This window comes from Pan troglodytes, chromosome 2 (assembly GCF_028858775.2).
Source record: "Pan troglodytes isolate AG18354 chromosome 2, NHGRI_mPanTro3-v2.0_pri, whole genome shotgun sequence".
Classification (NCBI taxonomy): domain Eukaryota; kingdom Metazoa; phylum Chordata; class Mammalia; order Primates; family Hominidae; genus Pan; species Pan troglodytes.
The window spans coordinates 68,975,110-69,002,262 of record NC_086015.1 but is presented as its reverse complement, the minus strand read 5'-3'; the positions used below and the strand labels follow the sequence as shown (position 1 = coordinate 69,002,262).

At 38.6% G+C, this 27,153-nt stretch overlaps 1 long non-coding RNA gene across 1 annotated transcript in view; it reads right to left on the bottom strand.

Annotated features, from left to right (window-relative positions):
- Positions 1-27,153, bottom strand: part of LOC134809569 (uncharacterized) — a 213,944-nt gene that overhangs the window by 160,261 nt on the left and 26,530 nt on the right. Inside the window, exons 1-2 of the long non-coding RNA XR_010155634.1 lie at positions 19,059-27,153; positions 15,509-15,718 (exon numbers count right to left, since the gene is read on the bottom strand). The exon at positions 19,059-27,153 is cut by the window's right edge and continues 26,530 nt beyond it. This is a non-coding gene — a long non-coding RNA (uncharacterized LOC134809569). The remainder of the gene's footprint in view (positions 1-15,508; positions 15,719-19,058) is intronic.

Below are 27,153 nucleotides of genomic sequence, written 5' to 3'. Positions count from 1 at the left end.
ATCTTTGTGGTTTTACTGGCCTTTAGAATTTCACAAAGAATATAGCCCCTTAGCATAAAATGATTAGATCTTATATTTAAAAAATAACCCCCCAGATGGTACAGGGATCTGATGCTGAGCTAGCCAAGGCTGTGTCTCAGCAAAAATTCGAAATGACCCATGAAAGGCAAAAACTTCCTTAAAGAAGATGATACTGTCCTTGAAAAAAAAATTGTTACAATAAAACAAAAAGTTTGTGGCTAGAAAATCTTACCCCAATGAAGGAATATCCTTTCTGCTCAGGTCTACAGGCCACCAGTGCTATAGATGACCTCAGAGTGAATAGCAGTCCTGCCATTTCCTTTTGGCTATTCTCAGAGGCCTTTATGGCAGTGAGGGAGAGCATTCTTTTGGTGGGAGAAATAGTTACTGCTCTTGGGTTAGACTAAGAAAGTTTTGCTGAGCTTCAGGATCCAGAGTGATTAATTTACAGAAAGCGCTCAAGGGTCTATCAGATGGGGCTTCCCTGCCAGGAGAGGTGTTGGGGAAGGCTAGTTTTCTAGGATGAAAACTGAGCTGCTTTGCCGAGTAGATCAGAAAAGGGGGTGCGCTGGGGGGAGAAATGTAGTTTTAACCTTGATTTGTAGCGATTATTATGACCATCAAAGAGTCCTTTGGTAGGGCAAATAAGGATATAGAATTTAAAAAATCTACAAATTGGGTTATTTATTTTGGAGCCAAAAGCAATTTAATTTTAAAATGGGAGCAACACCATAGAAAAAATACTTTTAGGTCTTATCCTTCCACTTATACTGGTGTGACCTTGAACAAATTCCTTAACCTATTCTATCTTCAGTTTCCTTGTCTACAAAATGGAGATTATAATAGTCTTCCTACCCTGAGGTTTTTGCCAGGGAGAAAGAGATAACACAGGTAAATACATGTGCATTGCTTTTAAATACTAGGTAAAGACTCATAACATCATCATCACAATCATCATCGTGGTCATCATTAGTATTATTACTATTTTGGTGAGTTGATCAATGATGCTACTGGATGGAGAACTTTTTCTGAATGGCATTTCTCTTGCCGTTGGCTTGGATCTAGGCAGGTAAACTCAATGTGGAAATTTTGATGCAGTAATGATTTGTTTTTCTTGTAGCAAATTGCAGAGAATCCATACATGTAAGGACCGTGCACTAACTGATTGTGCCACTGGAGCTCCATGGAACCCATACATAAAGCACACCTCTTCTCTTCTCCTTGGCATCCAACCTGCTGGCTCTACATCTACTTTCAACAATGAGTCAAGGCTGTACCTGGAAAGATGGAAATTCAAAATCAACAACGAAAGCTATTTATTTTGGTTTTGATCCTAGCCCTGGGCCTTTTACTAAGTATTCAGAACTGATTTAATGAATGAAAAAATGAATGAATGGTATACATTTCCATTGTCTATTCTGCTTCTTTTCCCTAGGGAACTGTGTTAGGCCATGATTTCCTTGCTGTTTTTTTCATATGTTTGCTTTATTTGCACAACGCTAAATTAAATCAACTAGTTCCATTCATGTATTTCTCTCTTGTTTTATAACCACCTAATTTCTTATTTTTATTTAAACAGAAATTAAATAGTAAAAACTTTGGAGTATTTAATTTTACTTAATTAAAAATTGTTTTAAAAAATAAACATTTACCTGAAATGAGTATTGAATTTTGAAAAGCACCTTCAACAAACCCCTTTTTGGATGAGTTCAATAATGGTTGAAGAGGGCACAATTCATGGTGAATGAATTTGAAAGTGTAATAGATTTAAAAGTGTTTTAAAGGGGCTAATATAGAAAAGCCCAAACAAATTATTCAGGATTTAAGGATATTATTTAGAAAACATGCTTTCTTGTATGACTGTTTCTTATTCTTTTCCTTTGTGGTTTCTTGAGCACCACTAGAGTGACTCTGTTATAATGGAATTGTTTAACACAAAGTATGCTGAGCAGTTAATACTTTACAACTATATTTTAAGGTATGTATTGTTATGCTTTTTAAATCATAAATTTAAAAATAAGCCTCAGAGATATTGAATATCTTGTCCAAGTTTGCACCAGTGGAAAGTTACAAATCCAAGGTTTGTGTCCTGATTTAACCGGCTCTGAATTCCAGATTCTAAATTTGCTGTCGAGCAGAGAGTGATTTGCACTAGAAAAGTAAATTGTTTTCCCACTTAGGCAGACTTCTCACATAAGTAAAGGACTTGTGAGGTCTTTAACTTTACATTGCCTTTACATTACTCTGGTCTAGTCAGTAAATAGTCCCATGATTGCCCATTCTCCAAAGTTAATTGGCCAGTGAGATAAATAAGATCAGGACCTACAGCCTCATATTCTTGAGATCTCCTTTAGTGACAAATCAGAGATGATATCTTTCTTGTTAAGAGCAGGTAAATTTTTGCAACTATTCTGTGTGTTGAAACAAATAAAAAATAGATAAATTGTAATATTTAGTAAAAATATTCATAGGCCATAATTCAAATTAGAGTTGCAGGAAGAGTAAGTGGGAGGTAAAAAAAAAAAGGAGAGTGAACTTCTGATTCATTTGGCAGTGAATAGGGAGGGAAAATAACGTGTTTGGGCTATAACTGGGAGGGAAGGATATTGAAAATAATACTAAGTGAAGGTTGGAGATTAAACACTCTCTTCCCCCAATGTCAGTGGTGGCCTAGTCCCAACTTCTCCTCTGCTTCTTCACCAAATTACCTCTCACCATGGTTACCTCCACATTCCTAAACTCCCAACTTCTCCTCTCCTTCTTCACCAAATTACCTCTCACCATGGTTACCTCCACATTCCTAAACAGACATTCTTTAGTCTTCATCTTAGTTGTCATCTGAGCATCACTGGTACTATTGCCTACTGTTTCTTCCCTTTCCCTGATTTCTGGGCACAATTCTCTCTGTTTTTTTTCCTAGTGTTCCTTGTCCTCCTTTGTAGGTTCTTTTTCTTTTACCCAGCCATTAGCTGTTGGAGGTCCTAGGCCCTCTCTTCTTACTCTAATTTCTCTACCCAGTGATCTCATCCACCCCTGTGGTTTCAAGTTGCATATATACTCAGATGACTCATGGTTTTATCTCCAGTCTTAATCTTGCCCTTAACTCCAGACCCATATATCAACTGTCTACTTACCATCTTTTGAATGCCTTGAAGGTACCTTGCATTCAGCATGTCCAAGACTGAGCTCATGATCTTCTCTCCCAGGCCTGGTCCTCTTCCAGGGTCTCTCTCGCTGAACAACACCACTGTTCTGTCTACTTGCTCACACAGAAGCCAAACAGCTAATCTCTCCCTTAACCCCCTTATTCATCACCAAATTCTACTGATTTCACCGACTAAATCTCTCTTGAATCCACTTACCTCTGTCTACCTCCTTGGCCATCACCTTAGGCCATGCCACAATGGTGTCTTTTCTGAGCACTGCAGCTTACCCTTGGGCTGATCTACCTGCATCCACCCTGGCCTCTCTACCATCTTGTCTCTACCCTGCATTTTTCGAAATGTAAATTGCATCATGTCACTCCCAAGCTTAGAATCCTTCCATTATTTTTCATTCTTCTTAGGACACAGTCAGAAATCGGCCCCATAGCTCACCAGGTGCTACCAAGTCTAGGGCAGTGGTTCTCAAAGTGTAGTCTTGGAATACATCAGCATCACCCAGTAGTGTGTTTTGAAATTCAACATCTTACATCTCACTTTAGATCTGCTGAGTCAGAAACTCTGGGGAAGGGGTCCAACAGATTGTGTTTTCACAAGCCTTCCGAGTGATTCTGATGTATATACTCAAGTCTGAAAGCCACTGCTCTAGGGCCCACCTACCTTTCTGGCTATATACAGTCTCTTGCTCTCACGTTCCAGACTCTCATAGCTTGCTTTTATTCCCTCATCAAGCATACGTTTCCTCCTACCACAGGGCCTTTGCACAGCTCTTCCTTTTTCCTTGAACACTTCTCGTTCTTCTCCTTCTCTGGTTAACATCTCCTCCCTCAGGTCTCAGCTCAATAAAGCTGCCTAGGACCAATTTCTCCTAATGATATACATTGCTCCTTTATAACACTTTAAACAGCTGTGTATTTGTCATTTTTGTGTGGTTATTGATTAACATCTATCTCCCCTACTATACTATAAACACCAAAAGAATTGAGATGGTATGTGTTTTTGTTTATTATCTGCACTATTTAGTTCTAGGATAGTAATAGTACATACTCAGATATTTGTTGAATGAAGGAATGAATGAAACTTCCTGTATAGTCTCTGCATACTGTTTGAGAGCACAGGCATATTGGAATCCTCATGGGCAGCTCCCAGTCCCCTCATTTTATAAAGTGGAGATACCTACCTCATAGACTGGTTGAGGCAATTATATGAGGTAATACATAAACAAAACCTAGCACAGGGCCAGACACACAAGTCCTTCATAAATCTTAGCTCTGATCATTATTATTATTATACTCTATTGTTATTATTTCAGTTTCCATACTCTCCCTCAATCATAATGGTTGAGTGTTGTTGAAACCAAACAGTATAATTCTTGGTAAATATGTACATTTTAAAATTATAAGATGAAAATAAATGGTTGTACATTTTCTCCATTTTTTAAAAAAATTATGTATCACCCAATGTATTTGCCCCAGAGAGCTCTTGTTAGCCCAGTCACTGGTTTCTAATGCCATTCGTTTATTAATTCAGTTATGACTATTAATAATTCAGTTATGATTTATTCAGTTATTAATGCAGTTATGACCAAGATGGGCAGGGATCCACATGGAGTTCACGGTCAAGTGCAGAATAAGATATTAATAGTCCAGTGGGGAAATACTTCACCACAGTGCCAGTGAAAATGATACAGACAAATACAAGGTCCTATGTGTTTGTGAAACTGGAGGACCAATAGGCAAAGAGGGGATTTTCCACCTTGAGACCACCTTTGGCTTTCAGATAGAAGTCACCTGACATAAACCAAACTAACCAATTGGTGTTCATGGCAGCATGTGATGCAAACAAATAGGTGAAGTCGATGCATTTCTCCCAATCTGAATCAAACTGGTCTCTGTATGTGTTAATTTGGTGTGTTCCTATGAACGAGGTTTCCATGAAAACCAGCTAAAAGGGGAACAGAGCTGAGAGCAGTGGCTCACACCTTTTATTAGACCATTTTCATGCTGCTGATAAAGACATATCTGAGATTGGGTAATTTATAAAGAAAAAGAGGTTTAATGGACTCACAGTTACACGTGGCTGGGGAGGCCTCACAATCATGGGAGAAGGCAAAAGGCACATCTTACATGGTGGCAGGCAAGAGAGAAGTGAGGCAAAAGGGGTTTCCCCTTATAAAACCGTCGGATCTCATGAGACTTATTCACTACCACATGAATTCACTACCACATGAATTCACTACCACACTTATTCACTACCACATGAACACTATGGGGGAAACTGCCCCCATGAATCAAGTATCTTCCACCAGGTCCCTCCTACAACACATGGGAATTATGGGAGCTACAATTCAAGATGAGATTTGGGTGGGGACACAGCCAAACCATATGACACCTGTAATCCCAGCACTTCGAGAGGCCAAGGCAAGTGGATTACTTGAGCTCAGGAGTTTAGGCTTGGGAAAGGAGAAACCTCGTCTCCACAAAAAAAAATACGAAAATTAGCTGGGCATGGTGGCACACACCTGCAGTCCCAGCTATTTGGGAGGCTGAGGTGGGAGGATTATTTGAGCCCAAGAGGTTGAGACTGCAGTGAGCTATGGTTGTGCCACTGCACTCCAGCCTGGGTGACCAAACGAGACCCTGTCTCAAAAGAAAAAAAAAAAGAAAATAGGAAGTGGGGAGGAATACAAGGGAAAAACCAGGTGGGAAGCCTGCATTGTCAAGATGCCTCCCAGTTGCTCTCTATGCACACTTAGCATTTGAAAACTATTCCTTTCTAGGCCCTCTGCCTGATTTCCCTTTGGCTGGCTCTGATTTCTTTACCACTCTGAACACCTGGGGCCAAGGCTCTTTTTCATAGTAGTTTGAAAGCCATCCTTTCTCTTTCTTTTTACTCAGTTTGATCCAGGCCTTAATCTTTGAACAGCATCAAATATTCTTTGCCATTTGATAAAGCTGGGGTTGGAGGAATCCAGAGTTTTCAAAAGCAGGTCTTGCGTTACCATTGGAGATCCAGTGAGTCTTTCAGCAAGACTAACTCTAAATCATCCAGGCTCAATTAGTTCGTTTCAAAGAAATACCCAGGTGTTGTTTGACCTTCAAACATATGGACTGCTGAAGTAAATGAAAGTCTTGCCTGTTCCCATAATGCCGAGGGAACTAGATGGGGCAATTCTTTTTCATATTCTCTGAGTTTTGAGGAGGGATTATTAGGTTTGGGCTAAATGAATTATTTGCTTTAGTAATATTCTCAGCAGTGAGCTGCAGTTGCCTTTGCTGAGGGAAAAACCAGATGTGAGCTGTCACTAAGCACCACTAAAATAGGGAAAGGTATGGGCCACTACAGGTGGAGCTTGAGATTTAAGGTGTAGGACCAGCGGGCTAGGCTATGGTGAAAATCAATAAGGTACGTACATGGTTGATTGTAGTGTTGAAGGTTTCAATCTCTTGGCAGTAGGAAAACGTTGGTCGAATGGATCCAGAGTGGCTTTTTGTTTTTTTTTTTTGGGGGGGCCTTTTTCCTGTATTAGGAGTGGGTGCTGTCCTTTAAGACTAAGACTCCTGACTTGTTATGCAAAGGTTTTTTTTTGGTTTTTGTTCGGACTGTTCTAACCCAGAATTGTTAAGGTTTCAGTATAACAACCTATAGCTTTGTACCTTACATATTTTCTAAAAATTGGAGCTCTGTTAAAATAATTGTCCAGTAGCCAAGTGTATGTTTTTGGAGCTAGAAAGACCTGGTTTCAAATCATAATCCCTCCCGCTTATTAGCTGCTTGACAACAGGAAAGTTGCTTAACTTCTCTGAGGCCCAGTTTTCTCAGGTATAAAATAGTGCTGATAATATTTTAGCATTTCACAAAGTACATCTCAATGAAACTTTAATTTGCATCCAATCAAAATGGGATTTAATTGTCAAATACATCTGGAAAACCCTTTAGACTGTTTTTCTCTATCTTAGATTTGATAATGCATATTTTCAGATTAAAGTCCCTGGGAACTTGTGCAGGAAATGAAACTGTTTAACTCCAAATGTGAAAATGTAGTTAAGATCAAGAGGCTTTTTCTTTTGTAGAAATACAAATGATCTCATAGCATGGTTGTAAGGGTTAAATAAAAATTTAATATAAATGCTTTCCATGGTATCTGGGTCATAGTAATCAAAAGTAGCGAGAATTATCAGTGTATAATTATTATTGAAGATTTTTGTCTTCAAAAACCAAAAACGAAATTTGATACACCTGGGTTTTTACTGCAGACATTAACCATATCAGCATTTGCCAGTTGGAAGTTTATAGAATTCAGCTCTCACTGGTGGCTAATGGGATGGTTGTGATTTATTGAGTGCCTACTGTGTGTCAAGGAATCCATTAGGTACCTCAGTAGAGAGTCATCAATATATTTAATGGTCCCAACTACTCGACAAGCTAGATATTATTCTTTCGTTCATAGATGTGGAAATTGAGACTCAAAAATAAGCGCACTGCCCAAGGCGGTGTAGACACTCAACTGTGGAGTTGGGAAATTAGCTTGATTTGTTTGGACCAAAGCCCTTGACTATTCTCAGCTGGGATTCTACAAATCCTGGAAGATCTGTGAGGGAGGCAGTGATCTGGAAGATACTCGCGAAAAGCCTAATTGAAATCAACCACTTGACCAACGTGAGGCAGCACAGGACTAAATGTGTTGGGAAGGTCACACTTCAGCCATACCAAAAATGTTTCCTTTATGGAATTCAGCTTGTTCACTCATCCCAAAGACTTGCACACATCGTTCCCTTTGCCCAAAGCTTTCTCCCTGTGTTGTCTTTCTTGGCTCTCTCTCACTTATCCTTCAAGTCCCGGGACTGATGTACTTCCTCCAGAAAGTCATTGCTAACTCTCCAAGTCACAGGCAATGCCTCTTCCATAGACTCCCTTAACACTCTGCACTTGCCTTGTCACGGCTCTTTCTCACTGTCATGGCTTTCACTTGTCCATCTTCCCAACAAACTGCGAGCAGGAATCAGGTCTTTGTCAGCATTGTGTCCCCAGCATATCACACATAGTACTGCATAGACATTTACTGATGAATGAATGGTGTTCATTCAAAACCTCTATGGGAAAATTTTTTATACCTTAGATTAATAAGAAGTGAGACAATAATTTGTTGAGTAAATATCACCTGTTTTGTATGCAAGAGCTTCAAAAACATGATTTAATGGAATTTTTGGCAATAGAATGTTGAAAATCCCTGCATTAAACAATGCCTGCTACTAAACTGTAAGGAAACCTTTGTACTACTGTGGAGATTGTTGAGACATGTGGCCTGTTTTGGCTGAGTCTATAGAACAGTGCACAGTTTTCCAGGTTCAGAAGCTCATTTTCTAACAGGCCTCTGAGTTGGAGGTTGTAGAGGCATGCAGTGGCGTGATCTTGTCTCACTGCAACATCTACCTCCCAGGTTCAAGTGATTCTCATGTCTCAACCTCCCAAGTAGCTGGGATTACAGGTGCATGCCACCACACCTGGCTAATTTTTGTGTTTTTAATAAAGACGGGGTTTCACCATGCTGGCCAGGCTGGTCTTGAACTCCTGGCCTCAAGTGATCCATCCGCCTCGGCTTCCCAAAGTGCTGGGATTACAGGTATGAAGCACTGTGCCTGGCCTCTCATTCTTATAATACATTTTTAAATTCCTGGTTGTTATTCCCATTACAGCTGAGGAAGCATAGGCTTTGGGAAGTTTTGCAACTTGACAAAGACACACAGCTAGAGAGTGGTGGAGCGAGCGTTCAAATCCAGGTCTGTCTGCCTCCGAAGTCCATTTTGCCCCACTTATGCTGCCCTGTCCTCTAAGATATGAGCTTTCTTCTCCATGGGAGTTACACTGACAAAGTAATTAGTACTGGATCTTGGTGAATAAGTTCCCTCTGGAAATTAGCCTTTGCAGCAGAAGGGTCCAGTGAATTTAAAGTAAAAATCAAGGCAAACGCTGCTTAAAAGCTCAGTATTCTCATCCTATTTAGGCTCTTGTGTCATCTCCTCAATGCCAAAAATATTCTGACGGTGACAACAAGAAATATTTCTTAATGTCAGAACACCTATTTCCTTGGTTAATTCTGAATCTGCACTTCGCCTTTGAAATCTTATTCTCCTTAGGTTCCATTTTTTTTTTCTTGTTGATTGAGAGTACCGGATGTTAGGCTTATTCTAATTTGACATTAGTTATGGTTTTGTATGCAGGGAATCACCCTGGTTTTAAGGGCCTGCCTATCTCAAAGGTTGATGGATTATTTCCTGCAAAGATTTCCATAGATGAATTCTTAGAAGCATTCGATTTTGATCTTACCTACTTCATGGCATAGCTGGAAGGCAAGGGGAATGTGGGAGATTCCCTTGAGCACGTTCTCAAAAAGTGGCATATTTTCAATCATATATTATGGTAATATCTTGACATGTTAGTTGTTTCGGTTAAAATGAAAAGATGTTAGGGAAGCAACATGAAAGCAAAGGGCAAACCTGTTCGATATGTGGCAGAAACATCAATGAACAAATGATGGGATGTTAGAAAAGCTAACCAAAGCCTGTCATCATTTGTGATGCATGCGCCTCACCACAAAGGCCAAAGGCATCCTTGCTCCCTGGTTGTGCCCCCTAGCTTCAGAACCTGACCATGCAGCCCATCTGCCCATGCAGCTGGCTGTGACTAACAGGCAGTAATGAGGATCAAGTGCTTGGCATGGGGCAGGGCACAGCACTACAGCACTAAGGGGGGATTTTTATTCTGTCCATTTCAATTCCTTGAGATGATCTATTCTTATTTGGCTTCTACGTTCTAAGGGTTTAATTGCGGGATTGAGTCTCCTTTTGATGATTCACAGGCCAATGCCTGAAGGAGTGGGCCCTTCCCAGGCTTCATTCCTGTTTAAATGAGGAGACTCATTTTTCTCATAGTTTCTCAAAGCTTTGTTTGAGGAATCCCTCCCTGCCTGAGATTCACCTGGAGTACCTTTTTTTTTTTTTTTTTAATGTCAGCATTTACAATACCTGCGTTTTGGAGAGTGAGTTTAACAAGCTCCTCAAGGGTGACTCTTAGCAAATCTTCAGCCTTATGACCACTGGCCAGGATTCAGAGAAGGGAGGAGCTGGGAGAGGCCTGGGAGGTCATATAGTCAGTTAATCCCTGTTATTTGACAGATGAGAAAGCCGAGGCACAGAGCAGAACCAAAGTTGTTGACAGAGCTCAGGCAAGACCTGAGTGTGGGCTCTTCAGATCTCTCCCAGGCTCCAAGGCCAAAATCACCTTTCTACACTGTAGTTGACATTTCCTTTACAGCTCTGGAACCAGAGTGTGAATTTGTTTTATAAGCCTATATTTTATAAGGAAGAAATGGTAACTTATTTAAGTGTCCATTGCAGTACCATCCCCTTTTAATCTCAAGCAGTAACATCTCAACCTATTCAAAATTGCTTTGTGATCTCTCATTGTCTTCAGAGTAGAGTTCAAGTAGGTAACAGCCCCTCTCTGTGACTGGCACTCACTCCTTCAAAGCATCTGTCATTCCTCTCCTCTCCTCCACCTACTTCACACTCTACTCTCCAGATAATAACTTTTTTCAGTTTGAGAGAGCCATACTCATTCCTCTCAAGGGTTAACACATGTATTCTCTCTGTGCTATTTTTCTAGCAAAGCTCTTTTGGATGTCAGGTGATATCTTTTCTCCTCTGGGAAGCTTTCTCTGATCTTCCAAGTGTGGGTTACAGACATTCCCAGGAACCTACCTTGCGCCCTGTACAGCTCCTTTCAAATGGATTGATACCGTGTTGCAATTGTTTTTATGCTTTTCTCCCCAAATATATTTTATGCTCTATAGGACAGGAAGCATGTTTGATTGAAGTGTACCTAGGACACAGTACCTGGTACTGAGAGGCAGCTAATAAACTATACACCAAATAAATGGCGGGATTGGTAAATGGTAGAAGGTGAGGTGGGTTAGGGAAAGCTGGGGTCCATCATGAAAGGTTTTGGTTCTGAGTGGAAGATGCTTGTCTGGACCTAGTCCATGACAATGATCCATCCGAGGCTTCTTGATGAGGGTGTGGGGGGAATATTACCCTGGCAGCAGTGAGGAGCTTGGCTGGGAGTGAGAAGAAGCTAGAACCACATAAGAATTATGATGTGGCTGCCACAGTCCAGACTTAAGGCCGTGACAGTCAGGAGCAGGCCTATGGCTGTAGGAATGATAAAGAAATGAATGCATCCCAGAAATGCTGCTTGTGAAAGAATCAAGAGCACTTGATAGAAGAGAGTCAAAGATCATTTCTAGAGGGCTCATCCTTTCTTTCACAGATTCATTAATTTATTAATTCAGCAAACATTGGTTGAGGTATAAGGCACTGGTATATAGCAGAGAATAAAACAGACATGCTCCTTGCCCTCCTGTAAGTAAGTAAGACAGATACTAGATAAGTAAACAAACCAAAAGAAAGAGTGCTTAATATAACCAGCAAGGAATCAACTTCATGAATGAAATCCAATAATTCATGTAAAGCACTTGGTACAGTGCTTGCTTGGCATGTAGTAAAAGCTCAGTAAACATTATCAGGTTCCTCTCCTCCACCAATCATCTCATGAAAATAGAGGGATCTCCTGTTGTGTCTCATAGCCATTAAATGAATCACAATAATGGCTGCCATATATCAAGTGCCTATTACATATCAAGTTCTATATCATGGGCTTTGCATGTACTATCTTCTTACAACAACCTTGTAAGATAGCTACAATTATTCTTTTTCAGATAAAGGAATTAGAAGCTGAAATAAGTTAATTTTCAAAAATTTCCAGGGCTAGTAAACAGAAAACCTTAGGCATGTTTATCTCACAAATTCTCTTTCCTTTCCATTGTCACAATATGTTTACTGTCAACTAGTGTTTTCACCATCTGCTTTATGATGGATCTGATGGGCTCTTTAGACTTAGCTATCCACTCAGGTAACTGAAAGAATGTACAAGTAATAAGCAGCAAATGGAAGCAATTACATATGGCTCAGCTACCCACATCCAGGCATGGACAACTGTGTGGTCATTCCTGAGTTCCAATGTACATCTTTGAACTGAGAAGACATTTGAATAGAGTCATTCTGTGATTCTTTGAAGAAAGTGTTTATTTCTGTATGTTTGGAACTCTTAGACCACAGAGCATCTACAGTATTGTTTAAGTCAAATTGTGAGTGCCTACAGTGTTAGGACAAAGAGTGTAGGCTCTGTTGAAGTCCTGTCTTTAGTAGACTGTGAAATCGAACAGGTCACTTAATGCATTCTAAGCCACATTTAGTTATTTATAAAGTTGGAACAAATAGGATCATAACAGAAACAGTATCTCATAGGATGCATTTGGGATTTAATGAGTAAAAATGAAGTATATTCTTAGCTCCTGGCAATTTTGCATTTAGCAATATCTGGAGACATTTTTGGTTGTCACAACTTGGGGAGTGCTACTGGTGTCTCATGAGTAGAAACTAAAAATGCTGCTAAATATCCCACTTTGCAGGAGACAACTCCCTCAACAAAGAATTATCCAGTCCAAAGCATTACTAGTGCTACTAGTGCCAGGGTTGAGACACCCTGATGTATATCCTAGGAACACTTGGAAAATCCCCTTGGAAACACTCAGATGCATGATACCCAGATGAAAATACATCTAGGGTATTGACTAAATATTTCGCTTTTCATCTAAATATTTTGAAGTCATGAAAAGAATATTTCCATTAGTCCATTTGGGATGTGGTGTGGGGCGGTAAATTTCTTTGTCAGTTGTTTAAGAGTTTCACAAAGCTGAATTTGCATCAGACTTTAAGCTCTGTTTCTTTCATTTCACGAGTGGCTCACATATAACATCACTTTGGGAATGGAGGTTTATTTGTTTTTATGTAGTTTTGTGTAACTTAAAAGCATCTTGAATTATTAAACCAGTTATTTTCCAGGCCTGCAAATGTTTTCAGCATGTCGCCTTGTTTCCCTGAGTCAGCACATACTATTGTGTCTTGGAAGATCTCATTCAAAACCATTTCCTTAAGATGTTGCTATTTTTCTTTTGGATTATTATATTTGGGGTGCTCATTCTGACCAAAGAAGGCATGTTTCTCCCAGATCTCCTCATTCAAGGACCTGTTGGGAATTCTGCTAAGGGTGAAAAGGGTACGGACCATAATTTCAGGCTAAAGAGAATCTTAAGGGGTCATTTAATATTTTCCCCTGATGCACTGGACTCTTGCTTACTTCTTACTTCCAGCCAGCAGCCAAACCGTAAGGGAAATCTTCCAGCTCACATTTTATGAGACAATAAGAGTACTTTGAATTACAACTAAAAAACTCTTTTTCTGCTTCAGAGCCAAATGCTTTTACAAGAGGCAGAAAAAAAAAGAAAAAGAAAAAAAAACCCACTCAAGTCAAACTGATGAAAACCAGTCAAAATATATCCTTGTTGTGGCTGATACAGCGCTCCTGGCTGATCCCAAAACACAGAAGGCGTCTTCAGGCACCACTCTCCACACTGACTGAACTAGATTTCTGTGTCAACTGCTTGAAAGCTGCAGTCCTACACCACACATTTCCTGAGATTATTATTGAAAATTATCAGACCTGTTTTGTTCATTACCAGGAAGCTGAAAAATGACTTGCAAAAAGAGGCTGAAAGCTTTCTACAAGCCAGTACATGCTGACTTTTAAGTAAAGCTCTTGAATCCATCATGCAGGGGCTAAAGCCTCAGGGAAGTTATCCTTCATAATAACTCCATGGAAATTTCTATTGAAATCTGTGGGCCCCCTAGGGATGGTTAGTCCCCCCTCCCATCTAAGTTTGTTCACTTAATATGCACTCATCTCATATGATTTGCTTTTAAGGAGCAAATGTGTTCATTCTTAATTTTTATTTTAAACAATATTTACTCATGCAGAAGCAAGAGAAAGAGATTTTCCCTCTTGATGTCAAGAAATCTGAATTCTGCTTAAGGAAATCATGCAATTATACCCTGTGAGAACCGAAAAGGACCTAGCTCATCATCCAACTGAGTTTCGTAGACCCAGAGAGGCTCCTAAGATACCCAAACTAATTATGCCTGAATGGGGGATAACGGAGCCCAGCCAAAGATCTTTGTGCTGTAATACACATGGCACCCGAGGTCTTACTGATGTTAATTGTTCTCTTTGTTGTTTTCATCTGAGACTAGACTGTCCTGCTCTTATTTCTCCCGATATTCCTAACAGTTCATTAATAATCTCTGTCCCCTTCTCACCCATCTGACTTTGAAGAACCTGAATTCATCTAGGCTTTGATTAGTGGTAATTATTTACCTGTCAGACTCCAGCTGGAGTACATCACCAAAGCTGAGTCACATAGCTTTGCTTCCAGTGACTGCTTTCAAACAATTAAATCAGAGAACCACCTGTGTAAATATGTAATATTTGGCGATAAGAAAATGATTAGGCGATGGAGCCTGAGCTGAACTCGTGAAAAATACTGAATATTTCTCCCTCGGGCTTTTAACACATGCTTTTAAGCATTTCTGATCTCAAGAACAAGGTTAGGTTATTTTCCCACCCTTCCTACACCTTGTTTGTTTGGAAAATGTAGCTAATATCTCTAGATTTCGTTCGTTTGAAAGCATTAAAATTTTAAGGGAATCATCTCATGTGGAAGCTGAAAGAGAGGTTGAAATAGGGTGAAACACTAACCAGTAATTTTCTTTTTCAAAGCCAAAATGTCGATCTCAACAGATAAACCGACAATGGAAACTCATTTTAGACAATGATATCTGTCCTTATTTGTATTTAGGATTTCTATGGTGGGATTGCAATGGTAGGATCATGGAAGGAGCAAGAGCTGATGTAGTCAGATAAACCAGGGATTTGAATCATCACTTTAGCACCTAGTAGCTATGTGACCTTTAGCACATTTTGAGCCTAGGTTCCAAATCTTAAAAAACAAACAAAAAAAAGGACATAATTCCTAACCTTATCTACCATGCCACATGTAAAGTACTGAGCTCTCTGCCTGCTAAGCAAACATCCACTCTGCCCCCACTCCAGAATAATAGACCAGAAAAATCTGTCCTCTTTAGCAAGCCACAGTCTTCAATCATTGCTGATTTTTAAAAGTTGCTTTTTGGTGGAGAACAATAAGCAATAAATGATACCACCAGAAAGCAATTCTAAAATTTCCTTCTTTACTGTCAAACAGTACCCTGCCCTACATTTGGCATTTGTTCCTTCTTTAACAGAAATTCATGTAGACTAACTATAGAAAAGATCTTTTCAGTTCTATAGTTGGACATCGAAAAATACCATACCTGACTATCAGTTGCTTAGGTTTTTGCTGTTTCAATCCGAAATTTTTTGGCAGAAGGGCATTCTCTGGGTGGGACTTTATGGACCCACTCCTGTTGTATTCCATTTGCATTTATGGGTCATCACTTTATGCAAAGCTCAAAGCCCTGCTTCCTTACTTCCTAAACTCTGTGATCTTGGACAAGTTATTCTTTGTGCTTCGGTTTCTTCAACTGCAAAATAGAAATGGAAATAACTAATGAGTAGGATTATTCAGAGAACTCAGTGGGTTACACGGAAAGGACTTAGTAGAATAGTGATTTGAACAGAGACAACAGTCAATTTTATTCTTTTGTTTGTTTGTTTTTTTACATTTTGGATGCAGGCGGTACATGTGCTTGTTTGTTACATGAGTATATTGCATATTGGTGGGGATTGGGCTTCTAGTGTATCCATTACCCAAATAGTGAATGTTGTACCAGGTAGGTATTTTTTCAACCCTCACCCCTAACCTTCCTCACTTTTGGAGTCCCCAGTGTTTATTATTTCCATCTTTATGTCCATAGGTACTCATTGTTTAGCTCCTATTTATAAGTGAGAACATGCGGCATTTGGTTTTCTGTTTCTGAGTTAGTTCGCTTAGGATAATGGCCTCCAGCACCATCTATGTTGCTACAAAGAGCAGGATTTCATTCTTTTTTATGGTTGCATAGTATTCTATTTTATATATATTTATATCATATAAAATAGGGTATGTGTGTATGTATGTACATATATATATATATACACACACACATACATACACACATACCCTATTTTCTTTATCTAGTCAACCACTGATGAACACATAGGTTGTTTGCTATTATAAATAATGCTGGGATGAACATACAAGTACAGGAGTCTTTTTGATATAGTAATTTCTTTACGTTTGGGTAGATACCCAGTAGTGGGATTGCTGCATCAAATAGTAGTTCTATTTTTAGTTCTTTGAGAAATCTCCATACTGTTTTCCATAGAGGTTGAACTAATTTACATTCCCACCAGCAATGTATATGTGTAACCTTTTCTCCATATCCATGTCAACATTGACAACAACAAATAAACGTTAGTTGTAGTTGCGGTTGCTATTATTACTGGGACAAATGTAGGCAGCTAACAAGAGTTGGTGTCATGGAAAGAACTAGTGTACACAGCACAGTATTCAAACTCCCAGTCTTCCCAAGTTAAAAAAGTCACTGCTAAAAATGTTATCCTCTTTCATAAAAGTAATTTGCAGTTTCATTTAGTTTTAATGCAATGTTCTATTTGGGGTTTCTAAATATGACAGTGAAAAGTGAGAAAGACTTCCATGAAATATTACTGTTATTTCCACAGGCAGGTGCAATTGCATTTGGACATTGACTCCAAAATTAATCACTGACTTCAAGTTGACACACTCGTGAGGGAGTAAACAGCAAAAAGTTATAAAAAGTTGGATTTATTTACCATCACTTTTTAAATGAATATTTTGAACAGCAGTATACAAGGTTTGAGGATATCAACCTGTCTCCTGCTGACTTGAGCATCTAAGTTGCCCACAATTACCTGATTGTTTTGTCACTTTGATGGTACCTTCTATTTTTGGTGAGCACTTTGCTTGTTTTTAGATAGGTTTTACTAGTATAAAACAGAAACATCCTAAACACCCCCAAATTTTCTGAGGCCAAAAGATATACATTAAGTTGTGACAGGAGAGCTAATACAGATTCATAGGAGGCTGTGAAAGGAGTTTTAAATGCAAAATATTAAGAAGGATCACTCTTTTTGGAGTGCATCGTTTCACCTTCTAATGTTTTAAGGAAACTGATCAGTACTAAATGAAAAGATGTGGTGGGATGAATTGCTTCGGAATAGAAAAAGCACTTTAAATGATTAGGCTTCCTACACACCTTAAAATAAATTTACTCTGAAATTCCCATTAGATCCCTTTGAATTCACAGGGCAATATGGTCTCCTTGTTTTGTTTAACAGCTATACATTCCCAAGGGTGTTAACGACTCATCGTGCTGGAGTTGAGCTCTAATATTCTTCTTCTCTGAGGCCTTATCACATATACAGAGTCTGTTGATTAACTGTGTATAACAATATTCCAATTGTCCAATTGAATAGGCTGTATTATATGAATCTCAATAATAACACCATAAAATCTAAGCAGAGAAAGAGAGGGTGCACTGATAAATGTAAGTGCATGCACTGAATTTCTGAACTGTATTTTCTCATTCGGCACTTTCAATGCCACAGTTTAAACACCCAAATGTTCTTTCTGTACATTTATCAATGTATAATTCTTTACATTTGGGATGCTTTCATAAACATTGGTCCATTTTGTAGGAAATTGAAGAAATCATTCTAATTCCACATTTTGGACACTTTATAATTAACCTAAAATTTTTTCTTCTGGTTTAAATATTCTGCCAACTCCTCTTGCACCTTACTTCCTGGTCAGTTCCCACATAAATTTCTGCAGCTGCAAACTGCCAGGCTGCTATTGATTCTATGTCTCCTTGCTAAAGGTTACTAACTTCATCAACAGTAATGCTATAAATTACATCTGTTAAGATTCTCTTATTCCTTGCTGCTAGGTCACAAGGTACCTTTGGTTTCTGGCTGCTTAATGTTGTTGACATTCATTTTGTCCATCATTCTACAAAGACTATAGAACTGAACTATTATTGTTGGATACTATTACCAAGTTGACACACTTTCGGCTTCTGGATCATGAGCTGGAACCAAAAATCTGACGTTTTTGGCAACAAATCCCACAGTGTATTATCTTTGGTCCAAAAAGCTTTCAAATAATGAAAGCATGACTACAGCTGTTCAATCTTATTCCAAGTTTCTTTCTTCCTTCCTTCACCCATGCACCCATGACATTCGGATGCATAGACTTGGGATAACATTCTTAGTTTTTATTCAGAAGAAAAAAAATAGAGTTGTTAGAGATCTGTGTAAGCAAAAATTAAATGAAGCATCATGGCATTAATGTGAGAAGATTATAGATAGATTCGTAGACCTCAATTCGTATGCTACAAACTTTTCACAGGTTTGCCACCTAATTGGGAACAGTCTGTGCAGTTTTCTTTTTGTACCTCTGAGGTTATTCACTGTCATGACAACTGTCACTAATTATTTTTGTCTGAGATGGTCATGAAGTATGGTGGTGGTAGTGGGGCTGAAACTAGGAGTAGGAAAGGAGAGACTGCATAACACAAATCTGAAAAGAAAAATTGAAAACATGCATGACATGAAAGATGTGTGGGTGGAAGTCTGTAGTATCTTTTCCCTAGAAGGGTATAAATATGCAGACCTTATTAACTTTATTGAAGTATAATTTACATGAGACAAAATCAATGTATCTATTTTAAGTGTCCAGTTTAAGTTTTGATATATGCATACATATGTATAATGATCACCAAAATCAAGACACATAAAATTCCCAATTCATTAAAATATTATCTTCTGTTTCTGCCCAGGCAACCTCCCACCCTAACCCCAGCTGCCATTATATTTTCTATCAATAAAGACTAGATTTACCTGTTTTAGATCTTCAAACAAATTGAGTCATATGATGTGTACTTTTTGGGGATTGGGCACTTTTACTCAGCAAAATACTTTTGAGATTCATTCACATTGTGTTCAACAAGTGTTCATACATAGATAGACAAGCAGTCTGTGTAGCAGACATACGTTTTTTTATTTTTCTTTGGCTGATACCTAGAAAAGGGGTTGGTGAGTTATATGATAAGCATGTCTTTAACTTTATAAGAAACTACCAAATTGTGTTCTAAGATGTTTATACCATTTTACAGTCTCACTACCCATGTATGACATTTCCAGTACTCCTAAATCCTCTCCAAATCTTGGTAATATCTGCCTTTTTACATTTTAGCTATTTTAGTAGGTGTGTAGTGGTATCTCATTGTGGTTTAAAATTGCGTTTCTATGGTGACTATGATGTTGAGTATCTTTTAGTGTTTACTCACCCTTATATTCTTCTGTGAAGTGTATGTTCAAATCTTTTGCTCCTCTTAAAAATGTGGTTGTCTTTTTATTATTGAGTCATAAAAGTTCTTCTTATAGTCCAGATACAACTCTATGATGTGCATTGTGAATATTTTCTTTCAATCTTTGACTTGACTTATTTTTTAATGGTGCTTTGTCAGTAGCAAAAGTTTTTGCTTTTGAGGAAATCTAACAATTTGGCCTTTTTTGGTTAGTACTTTTTATGGTCTAAGAAATCCATTATGGCCAGGCCATAAAATTTTATTGTTTTAGGTTTTACATTTAGTTCCACGATCTGTGTCTAGTTTACTTTTTGTGTGTGGTAAGGGGTAGGAACCAAAGTTAGTCTTTTTCAATACAGTCTGATTGTTACAGCACTAATGGTTGAAAAGACTATACTTTCCTCTCTGTTCTATTCAAGCTCACTGACCTTTTTCTTCTGCAATATCAAACTGTTATTGCAACTATCTAGTGAATTTTTTCACTTCGGATATTATATTTTTCTGCTTCAGAAGTTTCACTTGGTTCTTTTTTACAGTTCCCATTTCTCTCATTGTATTTATGTTTTTATACACATACTTAAACTACTGATAGCTGTTTGAAAGTCCTTGTCCACTAATTTTTATCATCTCTCTCACTTCTGGGTCTCTTTCTGTTGATGCATTTTTCTCCTGGTCATGGAAAGGACGTTTTTTCTTAATTTCTTGTGTGTCTAGTAATTTTTTTATTGCATGTTGCTAAACATTGTGTTACAGTATTGATTGTCTGGATTTAGTTTTGCTCCTTTAAAGAGCATTGTGCTTTGTTCTAGCAAGCATTTAAATTTCATGTAGATTAGCTTAATCTTTTTGAGATTTCTAAAAAGTTTTATTAGAACAAGTATGGAGTACAGTAGCCCCCCAACCCTCCATGGGGAATACTTTCCAAGACCCCCTGTGGATGCCTGAAACTGAGGACGGTACCCCCTGAACCTGATTGCTATTGATTGGAATGCCTCTCTGTTCATGTCTTGCAACCACAAATGTAACTCCTTTTCCATCTTAACTAAGCACTTTGCATGAACCGTGGTGGTAACTTTTGCAGTTTGAGGTGCAACAGCAAAACTAGCAAATATCTTTTTCCTTCTTCACAATTCCAAGGATAGAAGATGTGTTCTTACTGTAGATCTCAGCTGCCTCAGCATGACTTTTTTTTCCTTATTAAGTCAAGAACTTTCACATTTTTACTTGAAATACTTTGTGGCTTCTCTTTGGCTTATCCAAATTGCCAGCATCGCTATTCTTGCATGTGGGGGCTGTTATTAAACGAAACAAGGGTTGCTTGTGTATAAGCACTGCTATACTGCCACAGTCATTCTGATAACCTAAGTGACCAATGGGAGGGTAGCATATACTGGACAAAGGGATGATTCATGTTCTGGGTGGGACAGAGTGGGATGGCTTGAAATTTCGTTATGCTACTCAGAACAGTGTACAATTTAAAATTTATGAATTGCTTATTTCTGAGATTTTCCATTGAATATTTTTGGACTGAAGTTGACTGTGGGTAACTGAAGCTCCAGGAAGTAAGACTGTGGATAAGGGGGAGCTACTGTAGTTTTTATTGTAGGGACAATTTTGCATTACTACTGAGGCATGAATATTTTGGGGTCTCTACTAAATGATGCATAAATTCAATTGTGTGTCTCGACTTTGGCTGGAACTTGAATATATTTCAGTTCAGGAGGAGATCTGGTAGTTGTTCAGTTTATAGTTCTTCAGTAATTGTCTTTCCAAGTACTGTTCTTTCACTTGTGGAGTCTTACCCTATATAGTTTCATAATCAGCCAAAATCTCAAGAACATCCTTTGCATATTCTTTTATTTTTATTTTTATTTTTGAGACAGAGTCTCACTTTGTCACTCAGGCTGGAAATGCAGTGGTGCGATCTTCACTCACTGTGACTTCTGCCACCTGGGTTCAAGTGATTCTTGTGCCTCAGCCTATGAGTAGCTGGGATTACAGGTGCCTGCCACCATGCCTGACTAATTTTTTTTTTTTTTTTTTTTGAGATGGAGTTTTGCTCTGTCACTCAGGCTGGAGTGTAGTGGCGCGGTCTTGGCTCACTGCAACCTCCACCTTCTGGGTTCAAGCGATTCTCCTGCCTCAGCCTCCTGAGTAGCTAGAATTACAGGCATGCACCACCACGCCCAGCTAATATTTGTATTTTTAGTAGAGAAGGGGTTTCACCATGTTGGTCAGGCTGGTCTCGAATTCCTGATCTTGTGATCCACCCGCTTCGGCTTCCCAAAGTGCTGGGATTACAGGCAGGGGCCACCGCATCCAGCCACACCCGATTAATTTTTGTATTTTTAGTAGAGACAGAGTTTCACCAGGTTGGTCAGGCTGGTCTTGAACTCCTAGCCTCAAGTAACCCGCCCACCTCGGCCTCCCAAAGTGCTGGGATTACAGGCGTGAGCCACCGCACCCGACCCCTTTATGCGTATTTCGTGAGCTCTTTCCCTACATAGCTCCTTCCTTCCCCATATTCTGCCCTACAAATTCCAGTCATTTCAGCTTTCCCAATATTGATACCTGTCTCCTCTACTTAGTGAGGCCCCATGTTTCACCTGAGTTTTCCTTTCCAGAGTGGCAGTTCAGACAGTATCTCCAGGCAAAAAATCAGGGCAATTATAGGCATCACCTCATTTCCTTCCTTTTTCTCAGGGATCATAGTTTTGTGCTGCCTATTGTCCAAAAACAGTGGCTTCATATATTCTATCCAGTTCTCTAATCGTTTATGATAGATGGTCTCTTTAATGGCAGTTAGCCCATTACGGTCAGAAGCAGAAAAAGTATATTTTTTAAAAGTACAACTAAGGCAATTATTTTACCATAAACAGGAATAAAGGGCCCTCAGCTAAATGGTATGGTCACTTGAATTGTGACTTAGTTCCTCTGAGAGCACTAGTGAAAGTCGGGTTTTAAGATACGTGCCGTAAGTACTGACAAAGAGGCCTATTTCTCAAATAGCAATTGCTTGTGTCCTACCATTGTGGTTTGTGCTACATCTGTGTAGAACTTGCATTATAATTTACTTAAAATATTTTCTTTAAGTTGACTTCCTTGTACCTTAAATTTATGTGAAAAGTAAACTATAGTATGACTATAAATGAAATTGAGAAACGAATTCTGTTTTTATAATGTACATTAAATTAAGCAAATGACTCTTTACAGAGGGGGGGAAAAAAGAGTCCCTGGACTACTGAAGTCATCTCATATCACTTAGTACTTTTCTACACCTGGTTATACTCAAACAGATCACATAGGCACTGAAGGAAGATGTGAGATGGGTGATGGAGATGAAAAAGGAATGGACATTTTTCATTTGTCATTTCTTACAGAAACATACAATTTTAAAACTAGAATAAGCTTAGAAAACATCTAATCTAACTGACTCATCTCACAGATGAGAAAACAATCTTACAGATGGACTAGCTGCTTTCCAAAGTCTCACCACTGGTTAATTAATTCAACAGGTACTTACCAACAGATACTAAGTGCTGGACACTCTTTTAGGAGCTGGGAATACAGTAGTAAATGAAGCAGACAAAATCCTTATCTTCTTAGAGTTTACATTCTAGCGATGAGTTGAACCCCTTTCCTTGGGTCTGTTTTCAGTTGTGTATTATTTTAATAGGCTACAGACTACAAAGGACAGCACCTGAACACTTCAATAACTGTCCCCATCTTGTCCTTCAACACCTTTAGGAATCAAGTTCTTCTCTATGTAAAATCAGCCCAGTTTTATAATTATCTCAGTCTAACCTACCTGGAATATACCAACTCACTTCATATTTCCTAATGGAGATACATCCCATGATTTTAAGCTTTATCCCTATAAGAAAAAAATATCGATCATTTTTACAAGAAAGTGTCCATGACCTATTACATCATTTAGAATTTTCTTGAGTGTAGGTGGCCTCTGGTTGCAATACATATCAGCCTGTAGACAGGGTCTCTTGGCTTCATATCTCACATAGCTTTAGGATCGTGTTCCTACCCTATTTTGATCTCTCTTGGTGTATCACTTACCCAAGGTGTTTGTGCTGTTTATCCGTACAAGCTCCTATATCCCAGTCCTGTCTCCATTTAGATCTGGAAACTCTTACCCAACCAAGCCCCTTCTGGTCTGAGGAAAAGAAGACTCTACTTTGACATTCCAATCTTGAAAGCCGACTCTGTTTCCGACAGCTTCAATGTTTTTCACAGGCATAACCACCCCCAGAGAGGCAGAAAAGGTAGGATGGAAGAAATCATCAGAAATGAGTTTGGGCACGCAGTTGACTCTCCTTTTTGTCTTTAAATCAGTGGAATTAGTGAACACTGCTATGAACTCATGGAATTTTCAGGCTTCAGAATTCCCAGACGTCTTCAAGTTGTCTTTGAAGAATTCTTACTTTACAATGTGTGTTTTTCCTTAGAGAAAAACACAGTGTATCTTGTTAGTGGGATAGCTAAAATTTGAGGATAACTCCCTTTTATTATGGGATTGCTATGTCTCAGGCATGATGTTATGCACTTTATCATTTTCACCTTCACGACAATCCAGTGATATATGAATTAATTATATGTGACCTCATGCTACAAATAAGGAAGTAGAATCTTGGAGGGGCCACTTAGTTTCACTAACATCAAATAACCAGTATATGATTGGGTCAAGATCCAGTTCCATTTGCTACCAGTGAAAGCCTTCTACGATACAGCTCATTAATATCAGTGTTGGGGTAAAAATTATAAATATAAAAATATGTGTAAAACATTAAATGTAGGGTTTTTCCTCATACAATCATCTGTAGCTGAACAAACTGAGTCAGAATCTGAAATTTGTCTCAAAATCGCTAAGTAATGTGGTGATCTGAATTAGAATCCTAGTCTTTCAAATTTTATTGCAAGCTTCTTTTCAACACAGCATTTTAATTCCAGGAAAAAAAAATGATTCAAATTGAATTGGCTGGAATTGTTTGGTTAAAACTCGGTGTTTTTACAGTTAAAACCTAGAAGATTTTTTTATGATGCCAGTATTATAACTCTGCTCTTAAATCCTCTAAATTCAACAAATATTTACTCAAATATTGAGTGACATTCAAATATTTGAATGTCTCTTATTGATTATATTATGTTTTTTATTGCTACCTGCATATCCCAAATAAACTGTTCTATTGCCAGACCAAAATAAAAGATAAAATATATTTTTTCAAATTCAAAGAAGTTGTCTTTGGTCTATCTAGACTATCCATTATCCTGAAAGATGTGTAGATGTTTAATAGGTGAGAATAAAGTAGAAAATGCCTTTTTCCTCAAAGTATTCTGTTGGGATGTGCCAAATGAAAGAAAAAAATCAGTTTAAGGAGCCACATAATCATTAAACAATCTTGTTTCAGTCACTATCACTGCAAATGCAATTAGGGCCAATTCTCCTGAGTCTATGCTAATGGGAGGAGGGTGTAACATGCGTGGTTGGCAGGCTCAGATAATCTGAATAACTGATTTTCAACAGTTCCCCCTACTAAACCTATTTACCAGAGTTGCTAGCAGGTAATGGAAACTGCCGATTCTCATTTCCTTCCTCTCCTTCCCACACCCGGTGCCCCAACCCAGTTACCCTTTGATGGAGATGTTAGTGAGCAGTGAATTGGCCAAAAATCTGTGGGAGGAAGAAGAAAGAAGGAAAGTCGCTCAATCTTCAAATAAATAAAAGCTATTTTTATGTGATGCTTCTGCAATGGAAGGTCCTGCCACACGTAGAATATTGTCTGGGTTAATGTTCTTATCATACATACTTGTACAATAAACCCACCTCAATAGTTTTATTAAATTCATATAGGTAAGCAAAATAGCAATTCACTTTGTTCAAAAATATTAAAAGTTGCAGATATGGTTGAAGTTTCTTTTGAATTTACCCTCAATCTCTCAGATCTGCCTCCTTACTCAAAAGGAGCCGCATCACTCTGATATCTACTTATTATTATACAAAATGTCCAGCTTTTTATCCAGGTTTTTTCTATGAATTTACATAGAAATTTAGTCAGAGAAAATAAGCATATTCTTTTGTTTTTACAGTAATAATAGCCTACCTACATAGTTTAGCTGTGTGGGGTGACACTGTTACGCATTGCCCAAATCTCCCTTCAGTGAAGGACTCATTGCCTCATCAGGGAGCACTTCCAGCAGACTGTCTGCATCTCTCAGCCCCTTCTTGGACCACCTCTGCCGCAATAGCCCCCTCACCCTCAGGCTCACCCCTGCAGAGACAGGCAATGGTCAGTGACTGATCCAGTTCCATTTGGTACCAATGTACTAGTTCCCATGCAAGCTCATTGTAAGACTATAAATGTCTTGCCATGTTGGCCAAAACTGGGTTAACTCAGAAAGATCTTCCTAGCCTCAGAGCTGCCTGTGGGGTGGCTGAGGTTGCTGTGGAGCCCACATCATAACTCAGCTTCTCCCTTTGCCCAATCCTGCTTCCTTAGATGCTGATGCCAAGAATTTTCCTAACGTACTTCCAGAACAGTAACTTCCATCTCATAGTCTGCTTCCCAGGAAACCATCCTATGACATGTCGCCTGCTTAGTTTTTCACAGAATATGTCCTGGAAGGCCCATTTGCTAGTAAACATAGACCTATCTCATTATTTTAATCTTGTATTTGTGTCAGAACTGAGATGTTTTTCATCAAAGCCCTGGTTCCCTATGTCCCTGAACCTGCGTCTAGACTACATCACGATTAACTATGCCCAAATTAGTGTGTTCTAGCCAATGGGCTGTGGACAGAAGTGATATATGGCACTCCCAGGCCCAATCTGTTGAAACTTCATGAAATTTTCCACAAATTTCATGGAACAATGGAACAAGCTTTCTCGTCCTCCATGTGCTAACTAGATGAAATGATCTAGCAGAAGTTTCCAAAGCCCTAGGAAGAGCAGAGCCACAGAAAGCTGGGTCACTGAATCACCACATTGAAGGCTACCCGTGAATCTCCACTTCAAATTGTTAACTTGTTGAAATATGTAAGGGCATTTCTTACAGGAATTAGCCTCTCCTACTTAAAAGCGAAAGAACTCTTTGGGTGTTTCCAGTCTCTCACTATTACAAAACACATTGTTCTGAGTATTTTGTATATGTCTCCTTGGGTGCAAGTGTTTCTCTGGTGTAAATAGGAAAAACAGAAGTGGACTTGCTAGGTCTTGAAATACACAAGCTTTAAAATTCAATCAATATTTTTGTACCATTTCCCAAAGTGGTTATACCAATTTGTATTCCTACTAGGAGTGCATGGAAATATCTTTCTCATAGCTTTCAAATGTGGGACTATGCCAGGGACTCTAGTAAGTATTTTACCTGCCTTTAAAATATTTGAGCCTCAAAGTAACTCTGAAGTGTACATTTCTATTACTTAGCTCTGCTTTTCAGATGAGAAAACTGAGGTCAATAATTTATAGCTGAAAGAGCTAAGATCTAAACGTAAGGTTTTCTGACTCCAGATTTAGAGCTAGATTTCTTTTCTCTTACGTTATATTGCTTATATACAATTCTCCTTCAAAGTTAGAAGCTGTCAGGCAAATTATTTAATTAAATGTTATACTTCAT